This window comes from Leptosomus discolor, unplaced genomic scaffold (genome assembly GCF_034619465.1).
Source record: "Leptosomus discolor isolate bLepDis1 unplaced genomic scaffold, bLepDis1.hap2 HAP2_SCAFFOLD_41, whole genome shotgun sequence".
Taxonomy (NCBI): Eukaryota; Metazoa; Chordata; class Aves; order Leptosomiformes; family Leptosomidae; genus Leptosomus; species Leptosomus discolor.
Window position 1 is genome coordinate 1,724,404 of NW_028237908.1, and position 19,476 is coordinate 1,743,879.

Below are 19,476 nucleotides of genomic sequence, written 5' to 3' on the forward strand. Positions count from 1 at the left end.
GAAGGAGTGAGGACTGTTGAACTCCCTAGGAAAGACTATCAAGCACGTGAAGGAAATTTTAAGACTTTTGAATGCAGTCCAACTTCCTGAAAAGGTGGTGATTATGCACATCAGGGCACACCAGAAAGTGAGCATCGAATTGGAAAGAGGAAACGAACTGGCGGACAGAGAGGCAAAACAGGCAGCTAAAGAAACAGTAAAGGTGGAGGGAGCACTAGTCCCAGACGGACAGATAACCCTAGAAGGTAAGCCAGAATACACTAAGGAGGATTGAAAGTTAATCACAGATTTGGAAGGAACATACAATGAGGATGGGTGGGCTGTAACATCACATGGGAAACTCATAGTCTCCTCTTACATGGTTTGGCCATTGGTCCGGGAGGAACACAAGAAGGGGCACTGGGGGGCGGAGGCATTACACAAATACCTTATCAGACACGTGACGGCTCGAAATTTATACACCACTGTCAAACAAGTGACTCAGTGTCCTGGGTTACAGTGTAAAATGTGCCAAAAGAAAAAAAATATATTCTATTACCATCTTCAGGAGCTGTTGAGACCAGGTGGGGCGGTGCTCCCTGCCTCCCCCCCTCTGGACTATCTCCTGTTACTGGGCACAACAATGCCTTATCGCCTGACCCATCGGTAACTCGCTCCTGGGCTATCTCCTGTTAATGGCCCATCAAGGAACTGCCTCACGACTCCCCATCCCATTGTGAGATGCTCCGCCCGGGGAGGGGGGGGGGAAGGAGCCAAGCAGTCCATGCCAAATAAAAACGGAGATTTTGAACACCCTAGCAGCCTTCTTCCACTGGATTCCCAGAGGAGTTTTTCCCCCACTGGAGTTCCAGAGGACAAGAGCTACCTGCCGACCACTGGACCTTCGGAGGAAGACCAGACTCTTTTACCTGATTGCTGCTTCCACAGAACTACATCCATCACTTCAGGAGGACTGCAGCCAGCATCTTATCGGACTGCTACTGCCACCCTAACAGGGTGTCAGGTTGTATTCCTGACTCTGTCAGTGTAAACCAGGGGGTTGTTTGTTTTTCCCTGCCTTGTGTTTTATATATATATATATTAGTAAAGAACTGTTATTCCTATTCCCCATATCTTTGCCTGAAGGTCCGTTAATTTCAAAATTATAATAGTTTGGAGGGAAGGGGGTTGCACTCTCCATTTCAAGGGAGGCTCCTGCCTTCCTCCACAGACACCTGTCTTTTCAAACCAAGACACTCAGCAATGTGACCTTTGCCTCCAGACTAATCCAAAAATTGTCCTGAAACCAGAAATGGGCCAAATTGGGAAAGGGAATTGTCCGGGACAACATTGGCAAATTGATTTCACGGAACTTCCTAGAAAAGGAGGGTGTAAATACTTGCTTGTACTAACTGATACCTTTTCAGGCTGGCCAGAAGCCTTCCCGTGCAGAACAGCCAAAGCTCGAGAGGTGACCAAGGTGTTGCTACAAGAAATCATACCCAGGTTTGGAGTCCCAGCGGTGATGTCCTCAGATAGAGGGCCGCACTTTATCTCCAAAACAGTGCAACAAATAAGCCACCATCTAGGGACAGACTGGCAACTACACACTCCATACTGGCCACAATCCAGTGGCCAGGTGGATGTGATAGGTAGAGACACGGACAATTTAAAGTGTCAAAATCCAATGCGAATTTTATTATATTAGCAAGCGAACAAGAGCAAAGGCAGCGCCGGGCGGCCGGGGAGTCTGCACTCCGCCAACGGCTCGCAACTTCCCGCCTCGTGTAAGCACATTATATACAGTCTCATTTCCTGCATTCGTGATGTCGCAATCAGGTCGATACTCTGCGCATGTTCCTTCTGTTGCTGGGGGGTCTTTCTCTGCCTCCTGGTGATGGTAAGGATGAAGGCTGAAGGTCTTCCTCGTTGCCCTGTGGGTGGACTTATGCAAGAATGTGACTACTCAACCCCCTCAGCTACGGGTCCTGTTGACTTATGCAAGAATGTCCTTCGGTTGGGCTATCAAGCCTTGCGGGCACATAAATCTTCCATCCATACCTTCCCATACAGGGTTAATGAACAAAGCACAATATGTTACTTATTACAATCCCCCCTTTTTCTTTTGTCCATTATTTTGTTCATTGAACCGTTGTAGCTCTTGAGAATTCAAGACAAGGGTTTCTGCTAAATCGGGCTCATCGGGTACCAATTTGTACTTCGCTCGAACAAGCATCAGGTGAGCGGCTTCTAAACAGTTCTTAACTATCGCGATAACTTTATTAAAAATACAAGGTCCGAATGCAAGCGCTAAAGTGAGCAGTATTAATGGTCCCGCCAATGTTGACAATAAAGTAGTAAGCCAAGGAGAATGGTTAAATCATGATTCAGGGTTCGTCCCATTTACATGCTTGGCCTTAGATGTAATTCCCACAGCCTCGTAAAAGGGCGGTCTAATGCCATAACACAGCCAACAGGAGCTGGTCATTTGTGGGTTAGTTTTATTCAATATTTGGTAGCTTGCTTGCATCACTTTCCATAAGGTATTCCCTCCTAAATCTTCTTCCGGGATAGTTATACTAGAGTGAGTATTCTTACTAGTAAACTGGGTGTCATTGCTAATTTCAGTATCATTTGTAGGTCCCAGAGTTTGTTCGTGTGCGAGTACGGAATTTGGTCCAATTGGTTCAGGATCATTTGGAATGGCCTCCTTTTTATCAGTCCCCCTCTACCCGTTCCTGACTCCCAATAACGAATTCCCCAAGTCTTTCCAGTTACCCACCCTGAGTCATTGGGCTGCGTGATATTTATAAAGATAACATGGGGACTCCAATCGGAAACTTACAATTTCCTCCGGACGCGGAGGGAGATCCCCGGTAAACAGGGTTGTATCGGTACCAGTTGGCACAATGTGGGGGTGAAACTGGGAGACCCGAGAGCAGTTACTGTTTGCACTATGGCTTGATCTTCCCATCTGGATAATGTCCATTTAAAAGGTTGGTGTGCATATGGCTCACAGACAGGGACGCATAATACTACCCAGATTGCCCTTATAAATACGTATCGGGAAAAGTGGTGGTTTTTGTAATATACCAATTGCTTATTCCTACCCCAATTTGATACCCGTACCCGATTTTTGTCGTTTGTACTCCAGGGCTTCGCCTTTTTGCTACCATCCTTGAGGCAGGATCTCAAGCACTGCTTTGCAGTCCCAATCGTCGGGTTTGTTCCTCCACAGTTTTTTTACTCCTCTGCCTCGCTCGTCGACTCGGTTGCTTCGAGCCACGAGGGGTACCATCTTCTCGGCAGCAGGGGTATTCTTCAGGAGGGCTAGTGCTTACTTTAGCAGCTTGCCTCAGGATGTACGAATTCCAGTTGGTATCTTTAACTTGGGGTGCTATGCACTTCACCCCTTTCAGGAACTTCCGGCACTGCCCTCTTACTATTTCAACGACAAAAGGAATCAGTTCGTTCGAATGGTAACGATAATTTTCGGGCCGGATTCCCTTAGCAAATATCTCCCACCATTCCCTTGATTCGGGAATAATCTCTCCCTGTGATTCTTTTAATTTTAGTGCCAATTCTGTAAGTTCTCTTTCTCACTCCCAGCAGATTTGGCAGACGCCCCTTGGGGGTCTTCCGTTTCGGCAATGGGCCCACTACCATTCCCGACACACCTTACGCACAAAGCACACGAATGGGTAACAGTTAATATACCACACTTGATTTCAGCATCTACATGCCCATCTTCAGTCAGAATTGGATTCTCACTATATTCAATTTTAAAGGTGTTCATTCAGGTCCTTTGAAATTTTATTTTTAGGTCCCCGGGTACACTGGTCACTTGCCACTGTTGATTCTTTACGGGCCCTTTGATTTGGCTGGCGTGAGTTCACCCTCTTTTAGCTGTTCGTATGGAGGTTTCTGTAGTAAGTAAAACAGGATAAGGCCCTTCCCACTATGGGGTTAGTAAGGTCTCTTTACTTTTAGGTCCCAGCTGGCTGAGTATTTGCCACAACTGGGAACCTTGCAAGTGTTCTTTTGTTAATTTCCCGTAGGTCATGGACTAATCTATAGGACCCATCAGTTTTCTTTATGGGTAAGATGGGTGTATTGAAGGGAGACATGCATGGTTCCAGTAGCTTTGGTTTAATTAATCTTTCAATCTCTGGTTTCAACCCCATCCTGCCTTCTCGTGAGATTGGGTATTGTTTTATTTTTATTGGAATTTCCGGATCCCTGGTAGTTACAGTGAAGGGTGGGATATTAAATTTGCCCACTGTCTCCGGAGTGTACCAAACCTCGGGGTTAATTTTTACTTCATCCTCACTTCTAAGGGGACATAATTTTACTTGTAACTCATTATTTTTAACTTCCAAATTAATGTCCAGTGTGATGATTATATTTTGTCCCAGTAGGTTATAATCTGCTTCTGGGACCAACAATAGGGATCCCACCCCAAATTTAGATTTTGTTTCAAAAAGAATGTCTTTTATTACTGGAACCCCAAAAGGCTCTCCTTTTGCTCCAATTACTTGCATTGTCTCCGGGGACAAGTGACATCCCCGGGGTAATTCTTGTACTGTGGACCTCTCGGCCCCGGAGTCCACAAGGAACTCGATTTCCTGTTGCTGGGGACCTATTTTAATTTTTATCAAGGGCTCGGTTTTATGTCTAGCCCCCAGCAAATAGAGCCCCTGACACCCCTAATCCTCCTTGAATATTTTCTCATCCTGCAGCCGCTTTCTGCATTCCCTTCTCATATGACCCTTCTTCCTACAATAATAACACTCCGCGTCCTTTCTCCTTGTTCCTTCCACCCCAGGTCTTGTGTCCGTCTTATAATCCCACACCCACGCTGTCCTTCCCGAGCCACTGCTACCATCAACCTTGCCTGCTTCTTAAACCTCTCGTCTTCCCTTCTGACAAACACCTTCTGTGCCTCCCTCAATAACTCATCCAAACCTCTGTTCTGCCAATCATCTATCTTCTCAATTTTTCTTCTAATATCTTCCCATGCGTTTGCTACAAATTGCATTTTCAGCAGGGCCTGCCCCTCCTGAGTGTCTACATTCAGACTGGAATACATTTGGAGACTCTTTCGTAGTCTCTCTAACCATTTAGTGGGCGACTCATCTGCTTCTTGATATTCCTTGAAAGCTTTATTAATTCTTCCTCTCTATTCTTCCTCCCTTGGTAGCCACCCCCCTTTTCTTTTAAAGGGTATAAATTTACCCTAGTGTCAGCCACCATCCACAGACTGGCGTATTCACTTTCTTCCAAATTAAATGGTTCCTTTGAGTTAACATAAATGTTTAGCACCTGACATATTCAATCCTCAAATGATCCAAAACCAGGCCAATACAGATGGTCTCCTCGAATCTGTTTTCCGCCCCAGACCTCTATGCAATAATGGATCATTTTTACCTTATCCTTTCCCTGCCTAGAGGGAAAGTTATCCCAGTGTTTCAACATCAGCCCTAGGGGACTATCGGGCGGTATTTGGGGCAATTTCACATGGGGCCCCTCTCCCATGGGCTCAAAGGGTTTGCTTTTCCTTTGTCCCATCTTCTGAGGCACTCACACACACACACCAACTGCTCCCCTCGTTTGTGGCTCGCTCCCTCGCGGGCTACGAGAAACGCACTACTAGAGGGTCCGCACTCACTTCGCCCTGGCAGGATGTCTCATACACCGTGCCCCAGGCTACCCAACCCAAACCGAACGGATTCCCGGCCTATACTCACGCGTCCTGCGTCTTCGTTCGGAGCTTTGTGCACAAAGATTACAGGGTTACCGGTTCTCCTTTGCTCAGTGTTCAATTTAGGTTCGTCGGTCGAGACAGAAGCGACCTGAGAGCTGCAGGGGCCGCCAGATGGTGGGGCGCCTCCCCAATGCAGCTGCAGGCCACAATCTAGTCGCGATCCGAGTCACGGCACCAAATTGTGATAGGTAGAGACACGGACAATTTAAAGTGTCAAAATCCAATGCGAATTTTATTATATTAGCAAGCGAACAAGAGCAAAGGCAGCGCTGGGCGGCCGGGGAGTCTGCGCTCCGCCAACGGCTCGCAACTTCCCGCCTCGTGTAAGCACATTATATACAGTCTCATTTCCTGTATTCGTGATGTCGCAATCAGGGCGATACTCTGCGCATGTTCCTTCTGTTGCTGGGGGGTCTTTCTCTGCCTCCTGGTGGTCGTAAGGATGAAGGCTGAAGGTCTTCCTCGTTGCCCTGTGGGTGAACTTATGCAAGAATGTGACTACTCAACCCCCTCAGCTACGGGTCCTGTTGACTTATGCAAGAATGTCCTTCGGTTGGGCTATCAAGCCTTGCGGGCACATAAATCTTCCATCCATACCTTCCCATACAGGTTTAATGAACAAAGCACAATATGTTACTTATTACAGTGGAGAAAATGAATCACCTGATTAAACAACAGATTGTTAAATTAGGATAAGAAACCAATTTGGCCTGGCCACAATCTCTACCCCTAGCAATGCTACGGATACGAACTAGACCCCGAGCTAAGGAAGGGCTAAGCCCATTTGAAATTCTATATGGACGACCCTATGGGGTACAAAAGGGAACCTCTTCACAAAGTGGTGAAGAACTGATGACTTCCTATATGGTGGCATTAGGGAAACAGCTTTGTAAAACTGGGAAATGGCTGTTTGGAACCCGATGCAGGGGTTTGGATGGGCCAGTGCCTAACATACAGCCTGGAGACTATGGGTGTGTTAAGTTTCTTACAGAGAAAACTTTGGAGCCACAGTGGGAAGGACCATATCAAGTGCTTCTCACCTCTTTCATGGCAATTAGGCTCAGGGAACAAAGCGCCTGGATTCACTACACCTGTGTGAAGAAAGCACCTCCTGGGATTTTTCTAAGCTGTGGGAAAAGCTAACCTCTTGGTTGTCAAATCTAACATGGTTAAAGCAATTGTTTGTCACAATGATAACAATTATCCTTTTGTTTATAGTCCTTTGTATAACAGTCTGATGTAGTTTATGGTATTTTCAAAAGACAGGGGATTCCTACAATGAATTGAAAAAGAACCAATTACGACGGAAGGTTGAGACTAATAAGTATTTTTAAAATCTTAGATAGAGGAACATTATGTTCGGCTGTAGTAAAAGAATTCACTTAACAGAAAAGGGGGGAATTGCTAGGGGGCCATATAGAAAATATATTTTATAACCAAAGATATATCGAAAATATTAATAGGGAGCTACATAGAAAAAGCTAAAACTATTAAAACTTACTTCCCAGAACTAACATACGGGCAAGTAAGCAATTAGTCACTAACCCCTGCAAATTGCTTGAGAAAGAAGCTGATAAGGGAAACAGAAAGGACAGAAACAAGGACATAATTCATGGTTCAAAAGCGTCTGTCCTGGGTTACAGTGTAAAATGTGCCAAAAGGAAAAAAAAATATTCTATTACCATCTTCAGGAGCTGTTGAGACCAGGTGGGGCGGTGCTCTCTGCCTCCCCCCTCTGGACTATCTCCTGTTACTGGGCACAACAATGCCTTATCGCCTGACCCATCGATAACTCGCTCCTGGGCTATCTCCTGTTAATGGCCCATCAAGGAACTGCCTCACGACTCCCCATCCCATTGTGAGATGCTCCGCCCGGGGAGGGGGGGGAAGGAGCCAAGCAGTCCATGCCAAATAAAACGGAGATTTTGAACACCCTAGCAGCCTTCTTCCACTGGATTCCCAGAGGAGCTTTTCCCACCACTGGAGTTCCAGAGGACAAGAGCTACCTACCTACCACTGGACCTTCGGAGGAAGACCAGACTCTTTTACCTGATTGCTGCTTCCACAGAACTACATCCATCACTTCAGGAGGACTGCAGCCAGCATCTTATCGGACTGCTACTGCCACCCTAACAGGGTGTCAGGTTGTTTTCCTGACTCTGTCAGTGTAAACCAGTGGGTTGTTTGTTTTTCCCTGCCTTGTGTTTTATATATATATATATTAGTAAAGAACTGTTATTCGTATTCCCCATATCTTTGCCTGAAGGCCCGTTAATTTCAAAATTATAATAATTTGGAGGGAAGGGGGTTGCACTTTCCATTTCAAGGGAGGCTCCTGCCTTCCTCCACAGACACCTGTCTTTTCAAACCAAGACAGCGTCAAAGGCAGGAGGAGCTAAGGGCTAAGGAGGGCTCGCTAACATCCATCTCTAAACAGGAACAAAAAGGCGATAGCCAGGTGTGCACATAAGGACAGACCAGGCTGAAACTGGTCTGGGACTGCAAGCTCAGCCAAATTAGAGATTCCAGGGGAGAGGTGAGGAGTACACAGCGAGGAAGACCTACGGCCTTCATCCCTGAAGACCCCTGCCCACGACCACCAGGAGGAACTGCGCAAGCGCCACGAGGAGGAGCCCGAGGCGGAGATTATGGAAATGGAGTGACCAGAAGGAACTGCCTTTTCGGGGATAGATCATGAATATGTACAGGCGTTTCGAAATAGGTGATGTTTTAACTGTATAAATCCTGGACAAGCGGCCACGGTGGGTATGCCTGCGTGTGGTGGAACGATCCCCCGTGCATCTGCGCGCAATAAACACACCTACTGTGTAACCTTGCAGGTTGTAGAGTCTTTTCCGCACGTCATGGGTCACTTTCCTTATTATCATTTTAAAAAAACCAAACCCAAACAGGACTTGCTTATTGATGATCATGAAAGGGACTTAGCCCGGCATTGGCTACGAGCTGCCGTTCAGGACTGCCAGGAACTGCCCCCCCCTCCCCCAAGCCCCTCCCAGCTGTGAGTGAGCGCAGGTCTCACTGCTGCAAGCTGGGGTGCCCCTGGGGTAACAATGCACAGGCCCAGTGAGGGCAGAGCTCGCTTGCCCTGAGGAGGAGCGGGGGGACAAGGGGAAGGAAGCCAGTGCCTTCTGCCGGGCGAGAGGGTGGCATTTCCCAGCACCCACTGCACTGGAGAGCTGGAGCAGACACTGGCAGCAGCACTGAGCTTGCAGGTACTGCAGGAGTTCAGAAGACAGGTCAGCTTCAAAGTGCCTGTGAGGTGAAAGAAGGGTCTGAGCTGAGCTGTGCTGATGGCTGTGCTTCCTCCCCCGTTGCTGAGAAGCTCGGAGCATGAACCTGTCCCCCGTCTCCCCTGTCTTGGCTCATGTACATAGAAGAGCAGTTGGCAGAGCAGACTTTGGGGGCTGCTAATGCTGCTGCCTCTGAACTCCGAGGGGGAGAGAAAATCAGATGAGGAGGGAAGAATGGCCTGAGGCGAACTGCAGAGGAAGTCAAGCACCAAGTAAACCGACAGCCGCACTCTTAAAGCCAGCCCTCTGCTGTGTTTCACCACAGCAGGGATTCCAACAGCACAACCTTTTACCTTGAAGATTCTTTTTTCTTAGATGACTAAAATAAGGTAATCTACCTCAGCTGTTTGATGGATTTTTCACTGACAGCTGAGGATTTGAAACCCTCCTCTAAACTACAGAGCACTGAACTAATAAACTGCTGCTTGAAAGTGGAAATGGGAAAAAGATTAGAAAAGGCTCCGATCGATTAACACTGTATTGTAGCGCGGTGCTCGACTGCCTTGAGTCATCCATGCCAAGGTGTGAGGCAATGGATGAAGGTTCACAAAGCCTGAATGCTGCCTACAGCAAGGAATCACAGAACTAATTCAGCTCTTTACAAGGTGCTTGTGCCTGGGGCAGCGACAGCCCCAGCCGAGCGCTCGCTTGGCGGGGGCGGGTCAGGAGTTTGGGGAGCACAAGGGGGACCCAGCATTCCCATGTCCTGGAGGTACCTACAAACCGGACGGAGCAGCCGCTCAGAACGGGGATTTATTCCCACCCCACGCAGCCAGCACTCCGCCAGAGTGCAGTACAGCTCGGGATCAGCTGGGAATATCACACTCCACGGCTTGGCCCAAGAATGCCCAAGTTTCACCATCGATCCTTTCGGCACGATGACCCCACTCACAGAGGGGGAACCGGCCCGCGCCCGGTGCCCCGACCCTGCAACCACTCACCGACAGGCGAGGGCTTGCTCACGGACAGAATCTGTGGGGTCTCCACTCACCCAAGGCCCCCGGGGGGTGAGGGCCCTCAGCCCCGGGCAGCGTCCTCGGGCACGTCCCAGCCCCCGGGAGAGTCCCTGGCCGCAGACCCACTGCTCCCCGGAGGCCCGGAGTGGCTCCCAGCACCTCTTGGTTGGGCTCCGGCTGCGTCCCCTTGGCTCGGGCTGGGGTCAGCTCTCATGTGCTGGGGCCAAGTGCCAAAACCGTGAGGTAAACGCCATGATCAGATCTTACCGGCCGAACTCCGATCGTTGTCTTTGGCAAGTCCCTGTCAATGTTGGCTCTTTGCCAGGGCGGGTGCATCTGCCACAACCCACCCATGACCACAGCCGTTACTCAACTGGTTTCCTGGGAGCAGTCGTGCAGCCACCTCTTGCCTCCAGCGTTAAAAGCGAGTGTGACCTCGGGGAGCTTTCGTGCTCGCTGTGGATCGTCATTCCTCAATTATCCTTCTGTCCAACACGGACAGAACAGGTTTCAAGGGGGTGCACTCTACCGTTAACAGGTTTCAGTACTGCACGCCTACTCTGGCTTATTACAATACAAATTACAATAATCATAACTGCAGTCTCCTATTAAAATCCAAACATTCCACAACTTTCCCCGACCCATTAGTCCCTGGTACAGCAACAACTGCCTCCCAGCCTTTTACCACTTTCTTCATTTCGTTGGTCTGATCCTGAGGTGGCATCGACACATCTCGGATGTGGATGCAGCCCTATTCCACACACTCCTTCTCCTTTGGTCACACAGCATTGTGTTCCACTGAGCACCACACTCGGCTGTTGCCCTGGGAATGTTGAAACGCAGGGTAGTGCCATTCCAGTCCCCACCTCACGGTGTCATGAGCAGGTAGGAAGGAATAAGTTCATCGCTCAGGTGAATCCCACTGGCATTTTTGCCACCACATGGTCATCCAGGTCCTGGTTGTCACCATGGCCAGCAGGGACACCAGGGCGATCCGCTGTCCCTGTAAGACAACACGGCTGGCCTCAGCTTGGAAACTGGGCTTCAGGGTTAGAAGTCAGGGATTATCCACCGGCACCAATACGGTGGATTTCCCACTCCCATCCAGGGCTTCCCAGGCAAATATGCCTCTGGGTTTCGCCAGGATCATGGGCACAATGCCGAGGGAGGGCAGCCTCACCATTACAGGTTGGCCCACGTATGTCCACAGTGTCCCTTTTATCATCTGGTACAGGGGCGATGCCCATTAATGGTCCCATAGGACAAAACGCTCAAATTTTGGGGTTTCCATGACGCCCCCAGCGGTTCTCGTCAATAAAGACCACCTGTGGTGGCTGTACGTCCCAGTTACGGTGTCAGACATCGGCACATCTTTCAATCAAACCACGGGTTCATTCGACTGCATGGTCAGCCTGAGTATGAGACCGTGGATGAACACCCACCTGATGCCCTTCCCTCGAGCCCAGTGCTGCACTGCTGTGGCCATAAAGTGTGGCCCATTGTCACTTCGGATGCACTCAGGAGTGGGTAAAATACTAAACCACTTTCTCTGTGCTTGCCCTGCCTGGTCTCCAGAGGCCGTTCTAACAGCTGTAGCCATGGTCAGTCCACACACCACCTCCACTGCTACCAAGAGAGATCCCTTTCCATGCGATGGCTGCAAAAGACCAGTACAACCACCTCTTCTCTTACAGGAATCATAAAAACCAGGTCCTTACCACCCAAAGCGGGCACCCATGAACAGGCGGCTGCCTGTATTGCTGTTACCACTGAGGGTACCCTCGGGATGGAGCTGTCAGGGACGGGCTATTACCAGTCAGTTTGCTATAACCGTTAATTAAACACCATCCATCAGGCTTACGGACTGGCCGGACTGGAGCGTTACGGGGTGAATGGGTGCAGCTTATGGTCTGTCTCTTCTCCAGGTCGCCAGTCCCTTTGGTGATGCCCTGCTTGGCTGCGGCTGACAGCGGGCCCTGAGCCGTGCCGGGCACGTTCGATTGCGGCAGCGCAGGAGCGAGCTGCAGGGGCCTGATCCACCCCCAGCTCCCGAAACCCCAATGCTGAGAAAAAATGTGGATTAGAAGGAGAAATGTTAATGCCACGTGTGGAGGAAAAGGAGAAAAAGGAAAAGAAACATCTGCCTGGATGTTGGGGGGTGACAAACAAGAGGATGGGCAGTTGCGAGTCCCTTCTTCCCCTCCCCCGTGTGACCCCGGTCCAAAGGGGAAGAGAGGCAGGAAAACCCAGACAGAGCAGAAAGGACAGAGAAGAAATGGGGAGTTCGGGACTGTTTCAAGCGGCACTAGAGGGCACTCAGCACACACACCTCCCCCGCCACACACACAGGTGCCGCTGAGCCAGGCTGTCGGGGTGGATGCTGCGGCATCTTTGTTTCTCCCATCCCTGCATCCCCAAAATCTGGTTATATTCCCACCTGCACCCCCAAGTCCAGTTAAATCCCCCACCCTGCACCCCTAAATATGGTTAACTCCACAACTTGCACCCCCAAACCAGGGTGTATCTCTCATCCTGCACCCCCACATCCATGGGCGCCTTGGTGCTGGGGGACCACCCAGGCAGGGTGAGACACAAAAGATGACGCGGAGGCCACGGCCTCGCAGGACGCAGTGTTTATTGTTGGCAGGGGAAACTGAGGCACTGGGACGTGGACAGACCTGTGTCCCACCCCCTGCCACCCCAGCCCGGGGGATGCACCCGTGCCTCAGCAGGCAGGGCCACTGCCCCCCTTGGGTTAAATAGCTTAAAAAACAACCAACCAAACCAAAACAAGCCCAAACAAAAAAAAAAAAAAAAAAAAAAAAAGGGAGATTTTAAGGGAAATAAAAGGGTGAGAAGCCCCAGAGCTCAGTGGGGACCAAGGCCGGGGCTCCCAGGAGCCTCGCAGGGGAAACTGAGGCACACGGCGGTGTCACGGCCAGCACCCCACGGGATGCGGCACCACACCTTCCCTGAGAGCTTGTTTAGTGTTAAACTGGGGAGACCAGAGGCTGCTGGCTGGACCTCCTCAGAATTAGCCCTTGGGGTGGGGTCTGCCCCACGGTCAAGGGGAAACTGAGGCACGGGGTGGGAGGAAAAGTCAGTCCTTCATCCCTGCAAATGGGACCCTACTTTGCTGTCAGCAGGGGAAACTGAGGCACGGACTCATCCTCCACCTCTCCAAGGTGCCCCAAACCAGCTCCCAACTGGAGAAACTGAGGCACGGACCCACTGGTGCTCCCCCCCCAAAACCCCAGCCCTGCTCAACAGGGGAAACCAAGTCACGGATCCACCTCCCCCTCACCTCCCCGCCCCCTTCCCCAACAACTCCAGCAGCCCCACTTCTCCCAGTCGCGCCTTGGAGTGCTCCCCCCAGCCCCGGCTGGTTTTGGGGCTCGGGCGAGGGTGACCCCTCGCCGCGGAGGGCGGGGCCGGGGGCCGCAGAAGGGGCGGTGCCGGCGGCGGGGGCGGTGGTCGCGGCAGAGGGTCTGGGCAGGGCGGGGCAGGGCCCGCACCGGGTGCTCGGGGGCGGCTTCTTCGCCCCGCGACAGCCCGCGGCCACCTCCGCGCGTGCCAGGCGCCGCCGGAGGGCACCGGCGGGACCGGGGTGGGGCGGGGGGGGCTGGTGGTCGCCCCCCCCGGCGCGGTTTCTCCTCCCTCATGAGCGGGGGGCAAGTGCCAAACGGGCTACTGAGCCCTGCGATCAGGCTTTTGCAGCCGAGGCCGGTTGGTGGGGGGTTGGCCGCGCTGGGATGACCTGATCTCCGCCACACTTTGGCAACCCCTGGACGCTGCCGGGGCTTTTCAGGGCAGGGCCACGAGCCACAGCGGGGGATCGGTGAAACCCCCCACTCGATCGCTCTTCCCTTCCGACCAAAGCTCCGGTCATACCGCCGTGTGGGGGGCTGCTCCAGGCGCAGTGATTTGCCACAGGAGAGTAAAATCATTTTGGACGTTGATACAACGGGGAGGAGTCGGTGCAGCTCGGCAGTCAGGAGCGCTGACCAGGATGATGCTGGACTCCCAGTTCATGGGGAGCGTGTGAGCAACCACGCTCAGCTCAGTGTGGGCACTTGCATCATTTAAAGGTCAGGCTCGCTGAAACACTTCCCTGAACCGAAGCCGCACTGGGTTGTGCCCTAAAAACCCCCAGGACCACCCAGCTGCACCAACCCCAGGCTTCTCCACCGGCGCGCCGTTCTTTGCAGGCTGGCCCGCTCCTGCCAGCGCAAGCCCCGATCCCTGCTGGCTCCTCGGGACGAAGCGGGTCACCCCGCTGCCGCCAGCAGCACCTGCCCCAGCAGCGGGGCCGTGTGCCCAAACCTGGTGTTTCCCTGGCCATGGAAGTGCAGCTGGAGTGAGGGCCGAGGGCCAGCGGGGACTGCCAGCGCTCACGACACCCCTCTCGTCCGAAGGGTCTTTGCTGGAGCAGTGCTGAGGGACAGGCTCTACTTAGACCATGCACAAGGTGTATTTATTTTTAATCAACTTCCTTGCTGACAGGTGCACACTTCAGTGAGAAAAGTTCATTAAACAGCTTTCTGTACCACGGAAGTCTAACCATGCAAAAGAAAGATTATTCTGTTTTTCCCGGAAGAAAACATAAACTCCGAAAACAAGTCTCAGCACTGAAAGCAAATTATTAATTTAATAGCACTGTAAAACCAGATCACAAAACCACACATGCAAGACATACGATTAGGATGTCTAACTTGGAGCCTCTTTCCCTTGAGAATCAAGACAAAACCAATTTCACAAGAATGGATGGGTTATTTCTGTTACAGCAGCAGTATTTGGACAAGGCAGGTGTTACCATTCTTACAGCTACAAAAGCAGTGCCCTTCAGGCTTGACAGCTCCCCACTACTGTTAAGGCCAGAGGACAAGTTCATAGAAACCTCTAAATTGGGCATTACAAGAATTAAAAACCCTCAGATGTGTGATTTTCCCCCTATGCCTATGCAGAAGAATCAAAGCCCAGACAACGACCATCAGAAACAGCAACCGCATTAAACAAGACTTCGTGAGGAATTTGTGAAGTAAAATTTTTCATCTTTTTTTTTTTTCTTTTTTCTTTTGGCAGTATACAAAGAGCCAAACCAAACCAAACCCCAACAGACTTATTTTGAGACCTGACTCTAAGATCTTAAAGTAAAATCAATTATTTTTTCCATTCTCTTTTTTTTTCTTCTTTATTTTAATTTTGCAAGCAAAGGCCTGTAACGTTACACGAACAGTCCCTTTTCGATGTGACATCACGTGGCTATGTACTTCCCAGACTAATGCTCAGGAGCAACCACAGCTCAAACATCACACTGGGGTTTTGTTGGGTTGGTTTGTTTTCAAAAACATTTTATATTCCTCTCCGGTAAGAAAACAACAACAACTTGCCTGGGGTCCTGTGATCAAAACCCCCAAAATTCTGCCAGTGACACAGGGCTCGGAGACAGGTATTCATCTGATGGCTGTTCCTGTCTCTTCCCTCGTCACTCCCTGCAACTGGAAGGAAAGGAGAACACTACTTGTGTTCCTGATCCCTTCACCACTCCTCCCAAGACCCTGAAGCCTCTCTTGATTGCCCTTGGACTTCTGGTTACAACTTCATCGCTGCCTACCTGGAAAATCAATCCCGGATAATGTACAGGGTACTAACGGATAGGCACACCCTATGCCATCCCCCCTGCCCCCAAATACTTATAGTCACGCAAATTGGTGGGGTGAATTTCTGTTAGGCCATGAGGCTGAATTTAAAGCAATCACTTAGACGTAAAATACAACTGTAACAGGCAGAAAATGTTCACCTCACTCTACAATGTTCCAGTAATTTAACCTTTGAAGGACAAGGAAGAGATAAATCACCATTGTTCCACCAAGTGAAAATCCAATGACCTATTTTCTGATGATACAAGGTAAGCACCAGACTGCAGTACTGTAATTCTTAAAGTTATCTTTTCAGGGAAACGGTCAGTATTTCTCCGCCCTCACTGAAGAGGGTATTTCAAGCAAGAGTTCATGCAGACAGCTGCAGTGCACAACCATCTGCATCAACAACTCAGCAGCCTTTTGCCACCTTACCCACTGTTTTCTATCACCTAAAACTGTTAGCTGTCCCGCCCTTTTCACCAGCAGGGCGGGACTGCAACATTTCCTGACTGCAACAGATCCAAGATGTTCACAAAACGTACCTCCTCAGGGGACACCACATGGGTGACTCTGACAGGAAAAGGATCTCCTGGAACAGGTAGCGGTGGCAACAGGTACGAAGGCAAACCAGGAACGTCTTCTTCGAGTAGCTCCTAGACCAAGAGAGGTTTTGGTCAGGCATCATGTTTAGTAACAAAATGGAAACTAGCTTTGGTATGATTCCTGGCACAAAGGAGTTATCTGAGAATGTAACCAGCATGTCTTTGATGAAAAAGATATTAATCAACATTTCCAACAAAAACTTAAGCTAAAAGATAACAGAAGAGAACTAGTTAACTAACACTTTTAAAATAGAAAGCATCTATCTTTGAAATGGTCCTAACACACTGACTTGCTAACTTGGCTGCTGTTAATTCAAAAGTGCACTGAATATGGCATTCCCTTTAAAGAAAGAAAATATTTAGAAAGAAAAACGAAGATAACAGCAATTTATTGGCACGGATTAACCCGAATGCCGTGCCCAAGGCTACTGCAGTTTGCCAGAGCAAGCTATCCCTTACGAGAAAGGCAAAGGATAATTTGACTCCTTAGCCGCCAGCATCATCCCACGTTCAAAACAGATCACAGACTTTGCAGGGTACAGATACCCATTGTCTGGGCAGCACAGCACGCTCCGGTCTGTCGTCTTCTAGACCCTCATATTGTACAGGTTCAGCTCTATGTGCCGTGCGCTCACTTGGCTCAGGACAAAATCAACTTGGCACATTCCATTATGCCTTTAAAGTAAGGATGGATAGCACATAGCTCAGCTGGACCATAGTTCCGGGGTACAGCTCCTGTCCTCTCTCGTACTTTAATGTCATACGTAACAAAAGGCACAATTTCTCTGAAATAATTTATTTTTCACACATCTACTTCCGCCCAAAACAAAAAGTGGAAGCAATCAGATACCGATAACTGCAAAATAAAACAGCTTAAAAAACCCAACAAACCCATCTTGATAAATACCGGTAAAGAAAGGACATCTAACTAGATCACAGACACACACAAAGTGCCAGATTTCTGCCAAACCACCAGGAATATTGTGACGGGCCACCTGACTGCACCTGGCTCTGAAGATTCCTCTGAAATTCCTGCTTGTTCCCAACAGAGCACTGCACATCGCCCAGCCGGGCACCTTGGTCACCTCTCGTGCGCGTCTTTGAAAGAAAAACTGCCCTCGCAGCTCTGCTGTTGTGTTACCAGCCCTTCCTCGCTGCCAGCAGGGTGCTTACTGCCAGATCTGCCACACCGGGGCGTGGACAGCCCAGTTGCAAACACTGATCCTAAAAAGGTGTCCTGCCAAGACCTCTCAAGGAGCTACCCATTTCAAAAGGCTGTCCCTCTGCCTTTCCGCCTTTGTGCCTGTTCTTGAAACACCAGAAAAGGCCTCACATTCCTTAATGCATCTTTGAAGCCACAGCCAAAACCCTGAATGTTTAATAGATAATTCACACATCACCTAACACTGCACACTTAATAAGGCAACACAGGAGCACTTTTCAGCAGGAAAAGGAATTCAATCCAAAGAAAGCAAAGGGCAGGCTGCAGGGCAGCGTGTCACCTCGTACCTCCTTCACCACACGCAAAGCTTTGGCCATGAGCAGCCTACATGAGCCCAGCCAGTAGGCTGAGGCATTAAAGACGTCTTTAGGGTGAGGAAGATCGAAGTGACAGTCTGGCAAGTCTCAGATTCTGTACTTCCCTGACACGGACAGGGTACCGTAGACTTCCCTCTCCTGTTGACAAAAGGAAAGCAGAAAGGGCTTTCTACCCAGGTGTTTGCAGAACACCTTTCCACTGGACTTGTTGCAAACATCAGCCACAGAACAGGTCTTCTTGGTGTCACAGATGGCGGGACCCACGACCCACACAGCTGGCCTTCAGCATACGGCCACAGTCACATGACAGCCCCGTCCTTCATCCAGGCCTGGCCTGATAAATTTCTAACAAGGAAACGACAGCTCAGGGGATTGGGCAGGTCTTTCAGTCGTACAGATCACGGGTTCCAGAGGGAATTAACTGCCTGTGTAAAAGTGGGGAACAGGGACAGGAGGAATAAGCCTTCCTGCAAGCCGCAGGGCCCAACCACCTCGCAGTCCCAGTGCTGGGATCTGCAACGCTGCCGGCAGTGCTGCAACACCAACTGCAGCATCTGCTCTCCTACCGTGGAAGCCCACGTGGAATCAGAGGAGAAGGAACCAGCCCTTCGCACGCTGCTGCTTCTGCCTAAAGGGTTCTCCCTCCGCCTGAGGAGACGCTGGTCCCTCCTAGAACAGCTGGTGGCTGAACAGCTCCTGGTGAGGCTGGAAGCGCTCAGACAACTACAAGTCAGTCCCATCACAAACGGCTGTGCGTCAAGTCTGTTCAGCACGGCCTTGGCTGTCATTCAGAAGGCAGGGGCTCACTGAATGAACGTGCCCAGGGTGTCAACAGCAGTTTGAAGCATAGCTCTCCTCCGACCCGAGCTGACGGACTGTTCCAAAAGCCAGCATTGCCATTTCCAGGGGCAGATTACAAGGGACCAGGCTGGCCAAGGGCTCGCTCAGATCATGAGCTTAAAACCTGCAGACCTCAAGTACCTCCCTACGGAGGGGCTGACAAGCAGCGCGGTTAAATACAAAAACAGGCCGTAGGAGGAACTGGGGACTTATTTTGGCTCAGACACTTGGAAAGGGTTTGTCATCAACTGCTGTAGAAAAAGTAATTCTAGAAATGATGGTTAGTTAAACCTCAGCTCAGAACAAAGAGATTAAAAACTCGTCTGTCAAATGAAGCAAGGTCACAGTCCCCCAGGCCTGAATCTAGGAGCACAAGGCAGCACCTGTACCTACGCGTATGCACACGAAGACACGTTCACGTGCACACATTCACCCAGAACGAGACTCGCTGCCGTGAGCTCACCACGCCCGGGGTTCTGGGGTGCTCTCCAACACCCTACTGCCTGCCAGGGAATCTCCTGGCTAATGACTAAGCTGGGATGGTGCTACGGTAACAAAGACCAGCTCCTGAACTCGCCTGTCAGCTCAGCAGAAGCGCATCTCGCAGACAGGAACACACTCTGAAGCAAGACACCGGTGTAGCGGGCTCTGCATAAGCAGCTCATTACCACTGTTAACAGCATGACAACACTCCCAGAACAGACCACAGTCCTTACCAGGTTACTTACCCGAAAACACGCATGCGAAGCAAGGAAGTAAAGTTACTATAAAATAATAACATGGGTAATGGCTGTACTTTACATAGTAATGGTATCCTTCAGCCAACGCAGCGTAGCAGCTGGC